At 37.8% G+C, this 22,606-nt stretch overlaps 1 protein-coding gene across 1 annotated transcript in view; it reads right to left on the bottom strand.

Moving 5' to 3' along the window:
- Positions 1-274: 274 nt before the first annotated feature.
- Positions 275-22,606, bottom strand: part of METTL25 (methyltransferase like 25) — a 150,193-nt gene continuing 127,861 nt past the window's right edge. The window contains exons 13-14 of the transcript XR_003970482.1: positions 1,764-1,870; positions 275-493 (exon numbers count right to left, since the gene is read on the bottom strand). The gene's annotated coding sequence lies outside the window, so the exon portion shown is untranslated. The remainder of the gene's footprint in view (positions 494-1,763; positions 1,871-22,606) is intronic.

The following is a 22,606-nucleotide window of genomic DNA, read 5'->3' as shown; positions in this document are numbered from 1 at the left end:
AAGGGCTCCATGGCACAGAAATGGTGTAGATTTGCCTTCTGTATTCCTATTTCACAGACCTATTACTTGGGTTGTCTCCCATTTAAAGTGTCTTTATTGCTTCAGTTTAGAATATTGCTGTATTACCAGTCCTGCCTTATTTCATCTTATATTATATAAAAGTATAATATAACATAATATTATATACTATTTCACCTTATTAAGAAAGGTTCAATAAACCTTTATTAAACATGTGAGATTAGACAATGCTCCAGGTCAGAATCTGGAGATTCAAAGGTATATCACATGGTTCCTCCCTTTGAGGAACTTAGGTTGTACTAGGCAGATAATGAAGCAGGCATTGCAATTTACAATCTGCGTGCTCCAATGAGCACACATGGGAGTGACCTAGATGATGTTCTTACCCTTCACTTGGGTGGCGGTGGAGGTGTGGGCGGAATATCAGCAAATGTTTCCCACAGGAATTGACACACACATTATTCTCTGAGGAAACCTGGAGAATAAGAAAGCAGGAACTAGAATGTGAAGAGACTATTTCACACAGGAAATGTGAGCAAGCATCCAGCTCAACTCTGCCTGGAGCCCTGGGACAGAGCAGCCAAGGGAAGAATTATGCATTGCCTACCCTTTTCTCCCTTAGGATGTGTCAAGGGAGACAATCATTTTCACAATGTAGAAGCCAAAGCAGCTTCCCACTCTTGATTGGAATATTCAGCTTGTGTGTCTATTTGATAGGCAAAAGTTCTTTCTCTCAGGTCCTTTTCCCCCCAGAAGCTGTCAAGTGCTGAGCCCTTGGCCAATGGAGCCCTTTTTGCAAGGACCCCTCCCTATTTCCTGTGCCTTCTACAGTGTTTCCTCCCCAGGCTGTCTTAGTGTGCCTCCCAAGTTTAAGTCAGTTTCCTTCAGTCCTAGACAGGTAGGTGGCACTGAGACAGAATGGGCAAAGGGTAGAGACACCTGAGACTAGACTCATAGCCCAGAGGACCCCAGTCTAGAGCAGCCAGGTCCTCTCCCATCCTGGATTGAATGAGTCATTTATTACATCTTAAACAGAGATTGTTACTAAGAGACATTCCTATTTAAACTGTCCTCAAGCATTTTCTCAAGCCGGGCAGCATCAGGGGCTGCTTAGCTAATTAGGGACTAATTGACTCTTTAGCACAGTTCTCAGCTGTGACAGAGTATTTCCTGCCTCTTTCTGCCAGGGTACTGGGACCATTCCCTGTGATGGGCTCCATTTTCACCTTATCAGGGTCTAAATGGAGCAATTTCCAGCCTCATATCCTTGATATTCTCAAGGATAGGAATGTAGACGTAAAATCTTTATATGTATATATTTTTTAAATGTTTATTTATTTTTGAGAGAGAGCGTGAGCAGAGGAGGGGCAGGGAAAGAGGGAGGCACAGAATCCTAGGCTCTGAGCTGTAGGCACAGAGCCTGACTTGGGGCTAGAACTCACAAACTGCAAGATCATGACCTGAGCTGAAGTTGGTGCTTAATTAACTGACTGAGCCACCCAGACGTCCCCCAAATCTTTATATTTTTGAGGGCTTCTGTTTAGTCTGGGAAAATGCTGCATTTTTCTTAGTTATCATTATGGGAACCTTTGAGAGGTTTCTGCTTCCAATTACTTGAGGTGACATTACACTTTCTGAAGAAGAGGATGGTGCACTTTCTTGCTCAGTGTAGGAGAGGTTTTTGTTTTTTCCTTGTTTGGTAGGCATTTTTAATTATGACCATAAAATTTCATGACTTCACTTACCTGGCATTAGTCTTTTCTGTCAGAGGATAGGCCAGTTTTATCCCATGGAGGATCAGTGTATTCATTTCCTCCCTTTCCTCCACAGCATCTTCTGAACATGTTCACTGCTAGGCATAGGACAAACAGTAAAAATGATATATTTTCTGCCCCTCCAGATTAAGTAGAGGAATACAAACATTTTAAAAGTAAATGTCATAAAGTCATATACATCTGGTCAGAGTATAGTTGGGACATAATAAAAAAAGATAGTGATTTATATGTGGAGGCAGGATCATAAATATTGAAGGATGACTTAGGAAAAGTGTTGACTGGAAGAGAAAGGGATGTTAGCCTTCCTGGAAGAGGGATCGGTGAGAGGAGTCCAGACAGAGGCAACACTTGAGATGTTGTTGGAGTCACAAAAAGTCCGGATACCTTGAAACTGTGGTTGGATGGAGTTTGGCAGAATATTATATTGATGAAGTAACCAGGGAAAGCATCATGGAAGATTCTGATGCCATGCTAAAGAGTTTGGATTTTCCTTTAATACAGTGGGAAGGCCACAGAAGAGTTACAGGCAGGGATAGGAGTTTAAACACCAAGAAAACCAGGAGGGCAGTTATGAGGCCCTGAACTTAGTAGCAGCGGGACTGGAGAGGAGAAGCAGTGAAGAGAAGTAGAAGAGGATGCATGAAAATGACTTAATGTCCAAATGGATTGGAAGGAGAGAGAAGTCTAGGGTGATTTTGGTTTTCAGCTGCAAGTTTCCTTCACTGAAAAGCAGTATCAGAGGAAAAGTGGGTTTGGCAGGAAAGTTTTAATTTTAGACATGTTGATTTTGAGGTGGGGAACGGCAATGTCCATTAGGCAGTTGGGTAAACGTGGCCAAAAGCTCAGGAGAGAGATTTCAGGAGAGAGAGCTAGCCTAGAAATTAAGATCTGAGTGAGCATCATCAGATACAGGCAGTTTTGGAAGCCATAACCATGTTTCTTTGAAAGTGTGTAGATTGAAAAAGGTCCAAGGTCAGAGTCCTCAAAGGGAAAACAACAACAACAACAAAAAACCCCTACTACTTAAAGAACAAATAGAGAATAGTCTTCAAAGAATGGGGGAGAGAATAAATAGTGGAAGGAGAAAACTCTAGAGAAGCTGTTGGTTTCCAGGAAGGAAGGTCTTGGAGGTCAGAAGTTCCCTCCACCTCCCTGAATCTTACAGCTCATTACTCTCTGTATTGGCTTTATCTCTTCTCTCTCAGGATCTTTTCCTCTGCTCATTCATAGTTTCTAACTCTTATAATTTTGGCCTCACGTGGTCAAACATTGCCTCCAGAATCTCTTTATACATCATGACCTATTAGCTCCTATGCCAAAATGCCAAAGTGTTTTTTATTTCACATTCCTGAGAAAAAGAGAATCTGATAGGTCTGACTCTTCTTTTTGAGCCAGGTCACACCAGGGATCTAAGCTGCCTTGACCAGGTGTGTACTCCCACTCCTATCACCTGTGGTCTTTGATATAAAATACAGCTGCCCAGTCTCACCCCTTTGGCTGAAGATATGGGGTGATGAGTAAAAAAAAAATGTCAGGTTGAATGACATCTGTAGTTTAAGAAAGTTTAAATAAAGGTGGTAGTTTTCCACAATGGCAGATACCATAGCATGATCAAGAAAGAATCCTTTGATGGGGTAACTTGGTGGCTTAGTCAGTTGGGCAACTGACTCTGGCTCAGGTCACGATCTCACGGTTCGTGGGTTTGAGCCCTGTGTCTGGCTCTGTGCTGACAGTTTGGTCAGAACTTAGAGCCTGCTTCAGATTCTGTGTCTTCTTCTCTCTCTGCCCCTCCCGCTTGTGCTCTGTCTCTGTCTCTCAAAGATAAATAAATGTCAAAAAAAAAAAAAAAAAAAGAGTCCTTTGGATCTGATGATATGGATGCCAGCTAGGCACTGGCCAGTTGCTGGGATGGTGGAGAGGCCTCTGGCTGCTGTGAGTTGGTAATAAATGAAGGCATAATGTGGAGACATGGAGTTGTGGCTTCCCATCAACAAGGATCTTAACCTCAAACTTTGTAATATAAAGGCAAGGAAGGGGAGGGTGATGATATTGATACAAGACACAGAGTCTAGTGGTAGCTGTCCTTGTTTTCCTCTTCTCAAACATATATTTTATTGTTTTAGGTATTTGCCCTTGTTCTGGAGTAGAACAGTGGGTCTGGACTTATGGGCACAGAGAAAAGAACTACCCTTAGAAAAAGAAAGGATCTCTTTATTTTTTATTATTTTTATTTTAGAAAATAATCTCTATTTTTTTAATTTTTTAATCTTTATTTATTTTAGAGACAGAGCACAAGGAGGGGAGAGGCAGAGAGAGGAGGAGACACAGAATCCAAAGCAGGCTCCAGGCTCTGAGCTGTCAGCATGGAGCCGGACATGGGGCTCGAACCCATGAAGATCACGAGAACTCACGAGATCATGACCTGAGCTGAAGTCAGTTGTTTAACCAAATGAGCCACCCAGGCGCCCCTAGAACAGATCTCTTTAAATTTTTTTTTAATGTTTATTCATTTTTGAGAGACAGAGACAGAGAGTGAGCGGGGGAGGGGCAGAGAGAAAGAGTGGAAGACACAGCTTCCAGGCTCTGAGCTGTCAGCACAGAGCCTGATGTGAGGCTTGAGCTCACAAGCTGTGAGATCATGACCTGAGCCAAAGTCAGATACCCAACTGACTGAACCACCCAGACACCCCTAGAAAGGATCTCTTTAAATGAGACGGTGGGAAGAAGGGCAGGAGAAGCATTGTGGGTGATTTGTAGGAAATGTAAAAGGTTGGCAAAGGGCATTGAAGTCTACTCTGCAAAGTCTCTCTGTCTTCACTCCTGCTCATCTCATGTCCTCCCTATGAGGTAATTGATAATCTAATGTTCCTGCAGATACTGAGATCTCCCTAAGGGATCCCACAGAAAATCAAAGGTAGGGTAATTGTCCTAGTCCTTTTAAGACTGAGTAGGCTCTGCTGTTGAGTGCAGCTCACCAGGGAAAGCCAGGCTACTGGCAAACCTGCTTCACAGCACAGCTTGTCCTGGAATGATCCATGATGTTGTTTACTGGGGTTTCTGCCAGCTCTGCCAGCAGGCTGGGGCAGTCCACCCAGTCCACCCAGTCACCTAGCCGTGACTATGGTGACAGGGCCACTTAAAAGATATCTTAGAAATCATCAACTCGAACTCATAACATAAATAAGGGAACAGACCTGGAGAGGTGAAGTGACTTGCACAGGGTCATATACCTTGTGCCAAAACCAAGAACAGAACAGGCTTTCTAATTCAAGGCCCAATGTTATTTACTTATTAAAAAAATTTTTTTTGAGTCTAATCATTCTCCTACTGTTTTTTGTTTTGTTTTGTTTTGTTTTGTTTTGTTTTGTTTTTTTTAACATCCTGCCTATATCCACTATATTCTCATAAACAGGGTCTTGCCTTTGAGTTAGAATGACAAGCCAGTATCCAAATCTGTCAGATGCCGGTCTGCATTGGGTTATCCTGGCATAAGACCTCTACTGGGCAATCAGAACATAGGATCTAAAGCAAACCTTATTTATCCAACACAGCCTTTATACACTTCTTAACTAAATGAATAAACCCTTGTAGTGGCTAAAAGTTTATAGTCATGAGATTCCTCCCTGTCCCTGGAGAAAGGGAGCAGGGATATAATGAAACAGTACTGATCTTGGGGGTCAGGAAACCTGGGTCACCTTGGGGAAATCATTTACATGTCTTTGAATTCCACTGTAGAGTGGGAATGTTTTATTTACAATGATACAGGTATGCTAATATACTGTGGAAACTTAGAGGAAGGAAAAATTAAGCCTGCTAAGGTCACTTGGGGGAAGAGCTCCAAAGAAAGTGACATTTGAGATGGGTCATGAAATGTGAGTACAGCTCACTTGACATGAGGTAATTAGCATACACAGAAAGTCACCATCAGAGGCCTCTTTTGGCCTTTGAATTGCCAAAAACTTGGAACTACATGCCTTCACCTTGTCACCTGGACAAGACACATGTACCTCCAATCAGCTAGTCCCATCATGCTCTTACATCTATACTGCTGTGTTCTTCCTCCTTCCCACTCATTCTCCCACCATTGTTGTCGTTTTCTATTGAGGCCTTCTGGAAATCCTTCTTTAGAGAAAACCAACTACCCTATGCCATCTTTTTCACCGTATACCACCTTCCCCTAAGCTTATTAACATTTATCTATTGTCAATTGATGTTATTTTCCTAAATTCTCTGAATAAATTTTTCCCCACCAGTACTCTTCTCTCTCTAGATATTCTTCCTCAGTAACCACTGGAATGCTCAACTTAGACAACCATGTATGGATCTTGAGCTCTAACTTTCCTATGGGTTCTAGATTGTATATTGGCTATATGTATCCTTTGGGTGTTGCACAGACATAGCATATCCAGAATTGAATAATAATCATCTTAATTCTCAGGCAACCCTAGACTTTCTTCCCTAGTAAATGGCTGTACTACTCAGCTAGCCACCCAAACTAGAAATCTGAGGGGAGGTAAAGGGTGAGTATCCTAGACTTCATTCTCTCTCTCACCTAAAATACACAATGAGTAACCAAGTCATGATAATTTTACCTCATTGAATTACTATTATTTTCTATTCCATTTCTACTTTCTGCCTTAATTCAGGCATTATTGGTTTTCATTTAGGTTTCTGAAATGGGCTCCTAACTGCTGTCCCAGCCTTTAGCCTGATTCTACTTCAATCTATCCTCTAGTCTATAACTAGAGTGGTTTTTCTAAAATAGAAATATCATCATATCACTCTCTTCTTAAACTCCCTCAATGAATCCTTATGCCATGAGAGGAAATATACCTCTTTAGCCTGGCATTCAAGGTCTTCTATATCTAGGATCCTGTCACCCTCTTTGGTCTTATCTCCATACTCACCATTCACATTGATCTTTCAGGCTCCTATGGAGTCATGCTGTCTCATGTTTTTGAAATAATTATTGCTAATCCTTATTGAAAGGGTACTATTTATAAAGATCTCTATTAATTGATCTATTCCTTCTCACAACCTCAAGTGGTCAGTTACTGTTTTTCCCCCAGTTGACAGATGGAAAAAAATGAGGCACAAATCAGTTAAGCACCCTAACCAAGGTCATAGCTAGTGAGGGACACAACTAGAATTTGAACTCAGTCTCTCTCTAGAATCCATTCTTTTAACTACTATATATAGCACTACCACACTGTCCCTACTTCGGGAAGACCTTTCTTTTTTCACTTTGCTTACCTCACACTTACTCCTCATTCATTTAAAAAAAAAAATTTTTTTTAACGTTTATTCATTTTTGAGACAGAGAGAGACAGAGCATGAACGGGGGAGGGGCAGAGAGAGAGGGAGACACAGAATCAGAAACAGGCTCCAGGCTCTGAGCCATCAGCCCAGAGCCCGACGCGGGGCTCGGACTCACGGACCGCGAGATCGTGACCTGAGCTGAAGTCGGACGCTTAACCTGACTGCGCCACCCAGGCGCCCCACTCCTCATTCATTTAATCTGGCTTCTCCTCCCATCAAAATGATGAAAAATCTCTCACAAAAAATATCAATGAACTCCAAAGGGAATTTTTCCATTCTCTTTTTACTTGATCTCTCAAAATTCAGCCATTGGTCACTCCATAGGCCCTGAAATATCTTCTGTGGTTCATGTGATGATATATTCTTCGTCTGATTTATCTCTGAATATGCTTTCTTAGCCTCCTTTGTTGCTCATTCTTTATAGAATCTTCATACTGGGGTCATTAAAACTCAGTCTTAGCTTCCCCATATTTTTCTCCCTGTGCTTTTTGCACTGAGTAGTCTCATCCATGTCCTAGCTTTAATTTCCATCTATATGTTGATGACTTCTTATATTCATGCTTCTCTTTGTTCTCTACAGACCCTTACAGACCAACGCTTCTTTAACACTGACTGAACTTCTCAAATTACTCTATACTCAATATATTCAAAATGGAATTGTCAGTTTTCTCCCAAATATTACTCTTCAGTGTACCTTAGCACCACCTTTCATCTAGTCAGATGGTCTAGACAACTGTTACAGCCCATCAACCAAAGAGCATAGGAAAAAAACCTGTAGTCCAAGTTAGATTTATTTCACTTACTGCAGCCGAGGGAATGCACTCCAGAGGAATTGTAGGTTGACTCTGTAGAGTTTTTAGGAGCTTCTTATAGGATTTAGGCCTGTATTGTATGGTTATAGACAGGATTGAAAACCATGGGGTCCAGTTTTGAATTGGAGGTTGTAAAAAAGCTAGGGAAATTCAATTACTGGTTTTGCTTTTTTTTTTTTTTTTTAAATTGGGGGCAGGATCATTAAAGTGGGCTGAGGGTGGTCACTGATGAAGAAGTAGCTGTTAGTTATGTATGAGAAGAGAGGTGTTTGAGAAGGGCCTTGTCTCTTGTTCTAGACATGCCACTGAGTGAATATTGTCCATAATTGTCATTTATTTTATATTTTAGCATCTCTGAGTTTTAGCTAGATAATTTTGGGGAAAGTGAATTGAACTCTCAGCTTTAATTTTCCAGTATAAAACATAAAGGAATTATCTATTATTATTTCAGATAGAAAATTCAAAATTACCTTACATATAATTTTAGTTGCACACCTATTTTCCTTCACTTTAATACTGAACATTTTCTAAGAAAAAACCCCATATATTATGCTAGCCATTTACAAAAAGAGTTCCATCTGATTGGCAGACTATGATACCTACCCACTGAGAGGCAGAGCAACCAAAAGATCATCAATTGCTTGAGGTCTACAGGGTTATGCATCCACCAATATCTTACTCTACTCACGAGGAAATGAAAAAATGGAAGACCAACACAGAAGACCCTCAAGTGATCAAACGGTAAGACAGTAGCTGCAGTGATTAAGAGGTTAGAGTCACAAGCCAGAATGCCTGGATTTGAATCCTGACTTCACCATACCATGGCTTTCTTCCTGCCTCCTCCTACATGGAGCAAGTGGCTTGACCTCTGTTTCTGAATTCCGTCTTTAGTAAAGCAGCAGAAATAATATAGTCCCTTCCTCTTAGGATTATTGTAAGGACTGAATAAGTTAATAAAGTGCTTAGAACAGCACCTAGTGTGACACAGGCACTCAATAAATATTTACTTGGCATTATTATTATAACCCATCATGTCGTTTTGGAGTTTAAAAAACCTTTTAAAAATTGAGTAGTTGCCAAGGACACTCTGTATGAATGGTATGTACGTGTGTAAGAGAAATATAATGTTGGAGTCACCTCCAAAATTTTTTAAACAGATCTGGCCACTCAAGAAGACTCCTTCACAGAGTGCTGCTCAGATGCCAGCACATTTGAGAATAGTGAGTCTGGAATTATGTTAACATATTGGAACCTTCCATGGAGACTGGGATGGTGAAAGAGCAATTTGAATAGTAGACTTTCAAAACTGTCAAAGAAATTGATGATGTATTCCTGCTTGCCAGGAAGGGGCTTATGCAACACCTTTGGACTGAATATGAGGCCAATAAAAATGGAACTTCTGGGGAGATTCAATGAAATCTACAACTGAAGTGGCCCCATTCTTCTCTTCCTGTCAAGCTGGCCATTTTGACATCTATTAACTAATACATGTAAGTGGGGTAAATATTTTTTTGATTATGACATCTGTTTAAGTTGGCCTTCTGTGTCTAGTCATACTTTCAGTTAAACTATATGCTGTTAGCATTTACTAGATTAGAATTGTTTTTTGGGGGCATAGAAAAAGTTTGCAACAAAGATTAAATTATAGGTTATTTTTTATAATCATATGGAGTATATAAAAAAGTTCTTTGCATTTATTTTTACATTTTGTGACTGGCCATTTGGGCATTTTTGGAGTGTATATTTGAATTAAGTTTATTGGCACATTTATATAGAAGACTTGTTATCTCAATTGATTTCTGTCAAGTCATTAGTAGATTGCCTACATTTCCTTGTAGTTTATGTAAAAATATATAGGCTGAGACTATTCAAGAAGTTAGAAACAACCTAAAGGTCTAACAATAAAATAATGGGTAAACAGAATATATCTCATTAGGATGGACTTTTATGAAGTCATTAAAATGCTCATTTGAAGGCAGTGTAGAGTCATGGGAAAATGTTTCCTATATAATATTAAGTAAAAGAGGCAAAATACAGAAGGCTATGTTGACTGTCAAGGCAAATACAAACAATGCATGCATTTGGATCAACCGAAAATAACTACTTGCTAGTGGGAATGTAAGTAATCTAAATGTATTTCTTCACTTTTTTTTTTAACAAAAAAAGAAAATGTAAAGAGCTTTACATGGCATGACCAAATTATTCAAGGGCCAAATTCCTCACTCATTTTTCATGGATTTGTAAAAATGACAGCTTGTATGTTAAGGAGATTTGAACTTCAGCCCAAGAACCTGACTTGTTTGCCTCGATAGATTTACTGTATCTTGACTTTCTTCATAAATTCTGTGCAAATTCCAATGCCAGGTGGTTTGCTATCTTTATTAATATGAAAAGATCTCATGGGTGAAAAGATACCATAATCAGAGATAAACAGGAGAAGCACAGCATATGGTGTAGAAAGTCCACCAAAAGATATGAAGGCCTTTTGAAAAGTTGTTCATAATTGCTATATATATTTTTTTAGAAGTTAGAGTTTTCTGGGAGATATCTAGATAATACAGAACATTTTCACATTATTAAAATTTACTTCCACATTAAATCCTTTACATTATAATTAAAAAATATTGCCATAGTCAATTGTGAGAAATGGTTGGGAAAAAAACCCACCATTCAAACCCAAAATTTATTAACAAGTCCTCTTGGAGTAATGCCTGTTAAATAAAGAATGTCAGCTGAAGGTAGAGGGGGTTTGTGAGATTCTGGTTTCCCTTGCATTTATTCCTTGGCAGTGACTGAAGAAGGGGGGATCTAACCTTCTTAGATACAGACTTCTTGAGCATAAGCCAAGATGTTGGTCCATTTAGGGCGAAGCTGTTGCACACCCTTAGATTTGCATGCTCCCCAACCTGGGAATGGAATGCAGCAGACACTAACAAAGCCTGGCAGGGTCTTCCATATTCTTGGGCATAAAACCATCCCAGAAGAACCATTTTAAGACTGACTTCTCAAATGTGAAACACTTGGGAATCTCCTTAAAATACCCATTCTAATTGAGTAGGTTTGGGATAGGGACTGAGGTCCTGCATTTTAACAAGCTGCCAGGTGATGTTGATGCCGTTGGTCCATGGATTGTATTTTTGAGTAGTAAGCTCTAAACTCAGTTTACTTGAGAAAAATAAGTGATGCGGGACATTTCCTGCTTAATCTTTGCTTCCCATATATTATCTGTAACTGGAAACTAATCCTTGGACAAGGAAGTATGCCATTGGAGTGGACTCCAATTTTTATCACTCCAGTGTCCAGAAACAGAAGTATTGGTAGCTAAGAAATACATCATGTGCCTCTTATGTTGAAGTCTTATGCATTGTTCTGTGCTCACCAGCTTTTGGAATGTTATGCCTTAACATTATGATGTGTAGACATCTGTATGGTTGACTACTTTTGAAATTTTGCTTTGGAATTTTCAAAGTTATTTATAAAAGATGTCTTTATAAAACCCCTTCTCTGGGTGACTCAGTCAGTTGAGCGTCCGACTCTTGATTTAGGCTCAGGTCATGATCTCATGGTTTGTAAGTTTGAGCTCTGCATCTGGCTCTGCACTGTTAGTGCGGAGCCTGCTTGTGATTCTTTTCTCTCGTCTCTGTCTATCCTTCCTCTGTTGCTCTGTCTCCAAAATAAAAAAAAAAAAAAAGAAATATTAGACTGAGGAATTAAGATGGCGGAGAAGTACGGGGACTGGGATTTCCCTCGTCCCTCAAACACAGCTGTATTGAGATCAGAATACTGAGTGTTCCAAACCCAGGAAATCCATTTGTGGAGTGACAGAAAAATCTCCACAGGCGGATGGAGACAGCTTGGTGGGACAGAGGTACATGTATGCAAACTGGGAGAGGTAAAATATCGTGGGCACAGAGGGGAGGGATCCCCTTCTGTAGAGAGACAAAAGGGAGAGAAAGAAAAGCTGTAGATTGTGGTATTTTGTTAAGATCAGAGAAAAACCTCTCTGGACCATGGACTGGGGAATGAGAAATATGGAGAGTGCCAGTCTCTACTTTGTAAACAGCCTTAGCAGTGGAAGATCGGAGTCTTTTCTTTTTTCTTTTCTCTTCTCTTTTTTTCTTTCCTTTCCTTTCTTTCATTTTTTAAATGCTTATTTATTTTGGAGAGAGAAAGAGAGAGAGACAGAGAAAGAACGAGTGGGGGAGGGGAAAAGAGAGAAGGGGACAGAGGATCTGAAGCAGGCTCTGCACTGACAGCCCAATGTAGGGTTTGAACTCACAAAATGTGAGATCATGACTTGAACCGAAGTCAGACACTTAACTAACTGAGCCACCCAGGTGCCCACTAAAGAGCAGAGTTTTCAAAAAAGTATGATTTTCTCCAAACTGGGGGTGGCGGTAGGCACACACCTGGTGGGGAGGGGAGCCAGCCCTGGGGCTCATGGTGATCTCAGGGGCGCACTGGAAGAGAACAGTCCCCTTCCTTGAGTACTGTGGGTAAAGGGTCTATTGCTTCCCAAGGATAAAAGACCCTACAGGTGCCAGCCATATCAGCAGGGTAGAGTGGTGCTACCCCAGAACTGGGTCCATGTGGTTCAGGATCCTTTAAGACGTCAGGTTTTGAATTCTAGCTCAGTGCCTAGGAGGCGTGGGAGACTGTGGAGCAAGGCAAGCTGACTGCTTGTGCTACTCTGTAAACGCTGCCTGAACAGCATAGTCTGAGACACTTGGTCCAGGGAGAAGAGACTGAGATGTCCCCATATATCTCCCCATCACCAACATGGTGGAGAGTCCGCAAACAAGACAGCAGCCCCCAGTGGAGGTGGGACCTACTTACATCAAACCCTGCCCCTCCATGCCTGGCAACTGCTTATCTACTAGAGCAGGACTGACACTATAAGAACCAGAGGGCCTCTCCTCCAGACCAGCACAGCCACAGGTCCCAGGCACCAACAGACAACTGTCCTGTGGTTTTGTATATTAGTCTGTTGCTCTTTTTTTTTCTTCCTCTCTCTTCTCTTTTCTTTCCTTCTCTTTTATTTTTCTTTCTACCTTCTTCTTTTTTTTCCTTTGGAAAAAAAGTTTCTGATTTGATTTTTGGTCAATTCTTATGTATATATATGTATTAATATACACATTTATATATATATTAATTTCCTTTTGTTCTCTGTTTAATGAGGCATTTTTACTCTATTCTTTTTATACCTTTTCTATATTTTCTTCTTTGTTTTCCTTTCTGTCTCTCTGGATTAAGCCTTATAGTTTCTTTGATTCTTTGCTTGGTCTTTTTTTCACCCCTTTCATTTTCCTCTTTCTTTGGGATCAGGTCCCCTGCCCTTTCCTTTCTTCTGGGGTTACTTCAATGAACAAATGAAAGTACACCTGGTGGAGGTATAAATAATTCACCACCACAAGTAAGGAGGAGCTTTGTAGAAGACTGACCAGTGGATAGAGCAGCCAAATACGCAAGAACAGAGTGCACACAACACACTACAAAATCACTTCCTGAAGTGCCAGGCCCTAGACAGTGTATGACCCCTTTTTAATATAGTAGTTTTTGCAGGTGCAGGACACATAACAAGCTATTAAAACACATCAAAGACAGAAACCTAGGCAAAATGATGAAATAGAAGAATTCTCCTCAAAAGAAATTCCAGGAAGAAATGACAGCCAGAGAATTGCTCAAAACAGATATAAACAATATATCTGAACAAGAATTTAGAATAACAGTCATAAGACTAATAGCTGGGATTGAAAAAAGCATAGAAGATGCAGAGAATATATTGCTGTAGAGATCAAAGACCTAGCAACAGTCATGATGAATTAAGAAATGCTATAAATGAGATGCAAAATAAACTAGATGCAGTGACAGCGAGGATGAAAGAAGCAGAGGAGAGACTAGGTGAAATACATGATAAAATTATGGAAAATGATGAAGCTGAAACAAAGAGGGAAAGGAAATTACTAGACCACAAGGGTCTAAGTGATTCAATGAAATGAAATAGTATTGGTTATCACAGGAGTTCCAGAAAAAAGAAGAGAGAGAAAGCTGCAGAAGGTTTATTTGAACAAATTAGAGCTGAGAACTTCCCTAATCTGGGGAAGGAAACAGGAATCCAAGTCCAAGAGGCACAGAGAACTCCCTTCAAAATCAACAAAAACAGGTCAACACCATGATATATCATAGTAAAAGTGGCAAAATACAAAGATAAAGAGAGAATTCTGAAAGCAGCTAGGGACAAATGGGCCTTAACCTACAAGAGTTGACTCAGAAGGGTGGTAGGAGATCTGTCCACTGAAACTTGGCAGGACAGAAGGGAGAGACAGGAAATATTCAATGTGCTGAATAGGAAAAATATGCAGCCAAGAATCCTTTATTCAGCAAGGCTGTCATTAAGAATAGGAGGAGAGGTAAAGGCTTTCCCAAACAAAAACTAAAGGAGTTCATGACCACTAAACCAGCCCTGCAGGAGATTCTAAGGGGGACTCTATGAGTAGAGGGCAGCAAAGACTACAAAGGACCAGAGTCACCACCATAGGCACGAAACCTACAGATAACACAATGACACTAAATCCATATCTTTCAATAATCACTCTGAATATAAATGGATTAAATGGCCCAATCAATAGACATAGGGTATCAGAATGGATAAAAAACCCAAGATCCATCTATATGCTGTTTACAAGAGATTCATTTTAGACCTGAGAACCCTTTCAGATTGAAAGTGAGGGAATGGAGAACCATCTATCATGCTTCTGGAAACCAAAAGAAAGCTGGAATACCATACTTATATCAGACAAACTAGATTTTAAACTAAAGGTTTTAACAAGAGATGGAGAAGGGCATTATATCATAATTATGGGGTCTATCCATCAAGAAGAGTGAAAAATTATAAATGTTTATGACTCCAACGTGAAACACCCAAATATATAAATCAATTAATCACAAACAAATAAATGTATAGATAATAATACTGTGATTTTAGGGGGCTTTAATACTCCACTTACAACTATGGACAGATCATCTAGGTAGAAAATCAATAAGGAAACGTCTCTGAATGACACATTGGACCAGATGGACTTAACAGATATATTCAGAACTTTTCATCCAAAAGCAGCAGAATACATATTCTTCTTGCATGCACATGGAACATTCTCCAAAATAGATCACATACTGGGTCACAAAACAATCCTCAACAAATGTAAAAGGAATGAGATCATACCATGCATATTTTCAGATCACAACTCTATGAAACTTGAAATCAATCAGAAGAAAAAAAATTGGAAAGCCCACAAATGCATGGAGGTTAAAGAACATCCTACTAAAGAATGAACGGGTCAACTAGGAAATATAAGAAGAAATTAAAAAATTTATGGAAGCAAATGAAAATTAAAACATGACAGTCCAAACCCTATGGGATGCAGCAAAGGTAGTCCTAAGAGGAAAATACATTGTAATTCAGGCCTATCTCAAGAAGCAAGAAAGGTCCCAAAACATAACCTCATATCTAAAGGAAGAAGAAAGGCAGCAGCAAAGAAAGCCCAAAGTCAGCAGAAGAGAAAAAATAAAGATTAGAGCAGAAATAAACAATATAGAATCCAAACAAACAAAACAAACAAACAGCATAACAGATCAATGAATCTAAGAGCTGTTTTTTTGAAAGAATAAACAAAATTAACAACCCCCTACCCAGACTTCTCAAAATAGAAACAGAAGGAAAGCTTACAGACTCATTCTATGAAGCCAGCATTACCTTGATTCCCAAACCAGACAAAGACCCCATTAAAATGGAGAATTACAGGCCAATATCCCTGATGAACACAGATGCAAAAATTCTCAACAAGATACTAGCAAATCGAATTTAACAGTATGTTAAAAGAATTATTCACCATGTCAAGTGGGATTCATTCCTGGGCTGTAGGGCTGGTTTAATGTTTGCAAATCAATCAACATGATACATCACATTAAGGCAAGAAAGGATAAGAAGCATATGATCCTGTCAATAGATGCATAAAAAGCACTTGACAAAATACAGCACCCTTTCTTAATAAAAACTCTCAAGAAAGTTGGGATAGAAGGAACATATCTTAACATCATAAAAGCCATACATGAAAGGTCCACAGCTAATATCATACTCAATGGGGAAAAACTGAGAGCTTTCCCTCTGAGATCGGGAACATGACAGGAATGTTCACTCTCACCACTGTTGTTTAACATAGTATTGGAAGTCCTAGCCTCAGCAATCAGACAACAAAACAAAATGAAAGGCATCCAAATTGGCAAAGAGGTCAAACTTTCACTCTTTGCAGATGACATGATATTCTACATGGAAAAACCCAAAAGATTCCACCAAAAAACTGCTAGAACTGATCCATGAATTCAGCAAAGTTGCAAGATACAAAATCAATGTACAGAAATTGGTTGCATTTCTACACACCACTAATGAAGCAACAGAAAGACATATCAAGGAATCTATCCCATTAACAATTGCACCAAGAACCATAAAATACCTAGGAATAAACCCAACCAAAGAGGTAAGAGATCTGTATGCTGAAAATTAGAGAATCTTATGAAAGAAATTGAAGACACAAAAAAATGGAAAAACACTCCATGCTCTCAGGTTGGAAAAACAAATACTATTAAAATGTTGATACTACCCAAAGCATTCTACACATTTAATGCAATCCCAATCAAAATAGCACCAGCACTCTTCACAGAGCTAGAACAAACAATCCTAAAAATTTGTATGGAACCAGAAAAGACCCCGAATAGCCAAAGTAATGTTGAAAAAGAAAACCAAAGCTGGAGGCATCACATTCCTGGACTGTAGCCTGTATCACAAAGCTGTGATCATCAAGACAGTATTGTATTGGCACAAAAACAGACACAAAGACCAATGGAATAGAATAGAGAAGCCATAAATGGACCCACAAATGTATGGCCAATTAATCTTCAACAAAGCAGGAAAGAGTATCCAATGGAAAAAGGACAGTCTGTAGCAAATGGTGCTGAGAGAACTGGACAGCAACATGCAGAAGAATGAAAAGAGACAACTTTCTTACGCTATACACAAAAATAAATTCAAAATGAATGAAAGACTGAAATGTGAGACAGGAAATGATCAAAATCCCACAGGAGAAAACAGGCAGCAACCTCTCTGACCTTGGCCTCAGAAACTTCTTACTTGACATGTCTCCAAAGGCAAGGGAAACAAAAGCAAAAATGAACTATTGGGACCTCATCAAGATAAAAAGCTTCTGCGCAGCAAAGGAAACAATCAACAAAACTAAAAGATGGAATGGGAGAAGATATTTCCAAATGACATACTGGATAAAGGGTTCGTATCAAAAACCTATAGAGAAGTTACCAAACTCAACACCCCAAAAACAAATGATACAGTGAAGAAATAGGCAGAAGACATGAATAGATACTTTTCCAAAGAAGACATCCAGATGGCCAACAGAAACATGAAAAGATGCTCAACATCACTCATCATCAGGGAAATACATATCAAAACTACATTGAGATACCACCTCATATCAGTCATAGTGGCAAAAATGAACAACTCAGGCAACAACAGATGTTGGTGAGGATGTGGAGAAAGGGAATCCCTGTTGCAATGCAAACTGGCGCAGCCACTCTGGAAAACAGTGTAGAGGTTCCTCAGAAAATTAAAAATAGAATTACCCTACAACCCAGCAATAGCACTGCTAGGAATTTACCCAAGGATACAGCAGTGCTAATTCAAAGGGGCACAGGCACCCCAATGTTAATGGCAGCACTATCAATTATAGCCAAATTATGGAAAGAGGCCAAATGTCCATTAACTGATGAACAGATAAAGAAGATATCGTATATATACACAATGGAATACTACTCAGTGATGAAAATTAATGAAATCTTGCCATTTGCAAAAATGTGGATGGACTGGAGGGTATTATACTAAGTGAAATAAGTCAGTCAGATAAAGACATGTATCATATATATATGATCATATATCATGTGATTCACTCATATGTGGAATTTGAGAAACTTAACAGAAGATCATAGGGGAAGGGAAGGAAAAATAACATACAAACAGGGAGGCAAACTGTAAGAGACTCTTAAATACAGAGAACAAACTGAGGGTTGATGGGGGTGGGAAAATGGGTGATGGGCATTGAGGAGGGCACTTGTTGGGAGGAGCACTGGGTGTTGTATGTAGTGATGAATCATAGAAATCTACTCCTGAAGCCAAGACTACACTGTATGTTAACTAACTTGACAAAAAAAAAAAAAAAGACATATTAAAATAAACAAAAAACAACCAAACAAAAACCCCTTCTCTGATTCTCTTTGTGACCCTTTTATATATGATATGTAAAATGCCAAACTATTTGGTATTTAATAATCAGCAACTGTCTTTAGGTTTTAGTAATTAAGATTTATTTTAAAATTAAAATTAAAGTTAATGTCTTGGTCAAGAAGCTTCTTGGTTTTCATTGATCTTCCTAATTTATAGTTAACCACTATTATTAGTGTTCAATTCTTTCAAAAGTGTCCTCAGGACACAACTTTTAACATAAAGTTCTGATTATACTTATGAGACAGTAAAAACTAAGTATGACATACAGTACCCAAAGTAGTAAAAATGAATACATTATTTAGAATGTTAATGGGATTCTTATTATTGAATTTTTTTTTAAACCTGTGAACAGTGAGCTGAAAGATCTCTTTTAATGTGTTTCCTATGAGAACACATTTCTATGGAAAACACACCAACATTTTTTTTTCTTTTTCTTTTTTTCTTTTTCTTTTTTGCTTTATTTGTGTAGTTTTGAATATAGTACTATACCTTAATTCCTTGGCCCACTAAAATTTGGAGACCACAGAGGTAGATGAAAGAAAAGAACAAAAGGGTAGTCTTTAAGCAGATATTGAGCATTCAAACCATTATACTTTTAGGATAATATTAAATTCCTACAGTGAATGAGGAATGGGTGAATTATTAAGGATTACTGCTTGCTCCTTGGGTATATACTACTGTCACTATTACTAAGGATCTATATCCCTAATGCATGCTATTTTTTTGTTGTTTGTTGTTTTGAAGATTGAAGTAAGTGTGAAAGCACCCAGCAGTTAGTTCACAGATGTTCAATAAAGTTCAGTTGGATTTTCTAAGTCTTACTTGATGAGAAACACATATCCTCTGCTCTTTGAAAAGTTATAGATATTTGTTTGGTCTTCTATTTCCTGTCTTTCAAAGATGGCACTTCTGATTTGGCCAACAAACAGATATCCTATCCTTCTTATGCATTTGCATCTTGGGGAGAGGTTAGAATCTAAAAATCAGTACATAAATGTGTATATGATGTAACTCCACTGGGCTACTATGACCTATGACCCTCAGAGGCTCTGTAACATTTTTATTTACCTACTAAACACAACTCTGAGACTTAGTTTTACTTTTCATAATACAAGAATGGTAAGAAGATCTAGGTTGAATTTACTATGGTTTCATTAATCTTAAAGGTAGGAACTATGCTATTTATGGCAGCAATTTTAACGAAATCCTTTCTTCTCTAAACATCTGCAACCAATTTATTAGAATGAAAACACATTACCGATAATCTCATTAACAAACATTGATACTACAACTGTACTAAAGATCTAAAATATGAAGCATATTTTAAAAGAATTTCAAATCTATGTATTTTAAAGATAAACAACAGTATTTTCTATTAATGAGAGAAAAGTTAACCAAAAAAATAATTTACCTTTCAATAGCTTTCAGTTTTATCCTCTAGATGTTGACCCTCAAAACTTCTAAATATTATTCTTCAGTACAGTACAACCTGTGCTTTAGGGATGGTTTCTGGAACCTAGCATAAGCAGGTAATGTGAATGTAATTTTGGACCCTTTAAAGGTACTGTTTGTACATACATAGAAAGATATTCATTATTCTATACATTAAAAGTAAACACTTCTTTGCCTTCATTTTTATTCTTAGTTCTGTCCTTTTGAGTTAGCTTAAGTAGAAATAGAGTATTTAATTTTTTCTTTGTGATTTGAAGTCTGTTCCTCATGCCTTTATTCGCAGAGGTTTACCTGCAGCTATACTGTCTACTAAGATCAGAAATATTCTGAAGTCACCAGAACACCAGAGATGTCTGTTGTTATAATCAAATGGTATCTGGAATTGTTTTATCTTTCCCTTGAAACACATTATTTGAGTGTGCTTTGCCTGATGGAAAACCATCCTTGAGACTTTTTCTTAAAGGAGTTGTAGCAGTTATTAGAAGACTGGATTCTTTCCTGAGAGTTGAGCTAAGTGGAGCATTAGTTCAACATGATTAGCTGATGCACACCAAATCCCATGCTGACCAAATGGTGAATTTGGTGCATACTTTCTCCATTTTTCTCAAATTCAACGTGTTCAATCATAACTGTCTGAGAACAAGTTAAAGGCTTTTCCTCCCCTGAGATTTAAATACATGCTACTTTGTTCTGTGCTGAAATGTGTTAACTCTCTTATTCTGGATTGTGCATTGGAAAACTCTAATAAAAACAGTATAATTTGTTTTTAAAGGACTTCCATTGACAGAACATCTGCAAACTTAATGAGGTGATCCATTGAGATAAATACATCAACTAATAAATCCCCATACATGTAGCCAGTAGCATCACTGGCCAAGTACAAACCTGGGGAGGTTTGGAGACTTCCAGTTCCTTCTGGTCATAGGTTACCAGAGCACATCTTTCACATGGCAGATTATTTCTTAAACAGTTCTCTTTCCTGAAAATAAGCCATTCTACTGACCATACTTAAAACAAACTAAAGGAACCTATAATTAAAGAGGAGAGTGGAACAGAAGTAAACAGACTAAGACAAAGTTAGTTCATAGTAAAGGATTGTGTGCTTCTGTAGATACTTTCTTTTCTTTCTTCCCCAAAGTCATTATCTAAATCTTAACTCTTCCATATGCCTCTCATATGTGTTTCAATGCATAGATTATAAACTCCTAAAAATTAGGAACTGCCATAGTCTAGTTCTATAAATCTTCTTGCCCAACGTATAGTGTCTACGATAGTCTTAGTCACACTGTTGCAAACTAACAGTGGTTGACTAAATTCTATGCCACATCCAAAAAATACTTTTATCGAGATGTAGGAAATTAACAAAAGATTAATTGCAGATTCAATTTAATAGTTGTATGATTATTAATATTTTATTTTCCTTCTTGAGGCTGTTTTGGCATATTGTGTTTCTTTGAGAAATTTTTCCATTTCATACAAATGTTCAATTTTGTTGTCAGAAATTTATTGGCAAATTTACAGGCATGTTCCCTTTTATATACCTGATATTGATTATTTGAACGTTTTATTTTTCAAATGATTAGACTTACCAGAGATGTGTAAATTTTATTAATTATTGAAGAATCAACTTTTGGAAGTGTTAATCATCTCTCCATGTTTTTCTTCCAGAAACTACTAATCTTTTGATTTTTAGTCTCTTCCTTTTCTAATATGTGTTGAAAGCTAATGTTTTCTTATATCATGGTTTAGCTCATCCCGTAAGTTTTGATGGGCAGTGTTATCATTATAATTCAATTATTTTCATTATTACTCAAATACTCTCTAATTTCCACTGTGAGTTCTTCTTTGACTCAGAAGTTATTTAGAGGTATAATTTTTAGTTTAAAGAATATGGGGATTTTCTACTTATATTTAAAACAATTTTTAAATTTTTACTTACATATATATATTTAAGTATATAATAAATTTTATAAGTATATAATAAAATTATATAATACATATATAATACTATATATATATATGTATATATATATATATATATATATATATATATATATATATATGCCCCATGCCCAGCGTGGAGCCCAACATGGGGCTTAAACTCACAACCCTGAGATCAAGACCTAAGCTGAGATCAAGAGTCAGATGCTGAATTGAGCCACCCAGGCACCCCTAAAACAATTTTTTTAAGCTTAAATGCATTGTGGTCAGAAACTACATATAATATAGTTTCAATTTTTTTGAAGTTTATTAAAATTTACTTCAAAGTCCAGCATATGGTCAACTTTTGTAAAATTTTCATACGTACTTGAAAAAATTATATAGTAGTTGGGAACAGTTTATAATAAACTGTTTATCCATTAGCTCAATTTTACTTCTTTCATTGTTCAAATCTTGTATCTTTTTGGTTTTGTTTGCTTTTTCCATAAGATAGAGGGAAACATGAAAATATTCCCAGCATGACTGTAGACTTGTTTCTCCCTATAGTTAATTTTTGCCTTATATATTTTGTAATTATGGTATTAACTAAATACAAACTTACATTTTCCTGGCAAATTGAAATTCTTTTCATTATGAAGGTTACCCTTTATCTTCCAGAATATTTTTGCCTGAGATTAACTAAAAATCTACTTTGATATTGATAAATATCCTTCCTTTTGATGAGTAATTGCAAATATGCCTTTTCCTTCCTATTACTTTTGAATTTTTTATACCCCTGTTTTAGATGTTTTTTCTAACCAGCATCTTATTGGGCTCTATTTTTCCAATTAGTCATCTTTGTTTTATAATTGAAGCATTTAATGTACATTTAATGGAAGTACTGACATATCTAGGTTTGAGTCTACTATCCTATACTATTTGCTTTACATATGTTTATGTACCAG

This window comes from Lynx canadensis, chromosome B4 (assembly GCF_007474595.2).
Source record: "Lynx canadensis isolate LIC74 chromosome B4, mLynCan4.pri.v2, whole genome shotgun sequence".
NCBI classification, from domain to species: domain Eukaryota; kingdom Metazoa; phylum Chordata; class Mammalia; order Carnivora; family Felidae; genus Lynx; species Lynx canadensis.
The sequence above is the reverse complement of the archived record's forward strand: the minus strand, read 5'-3'. Positions and strand labels throughout refer to the sequence as shown.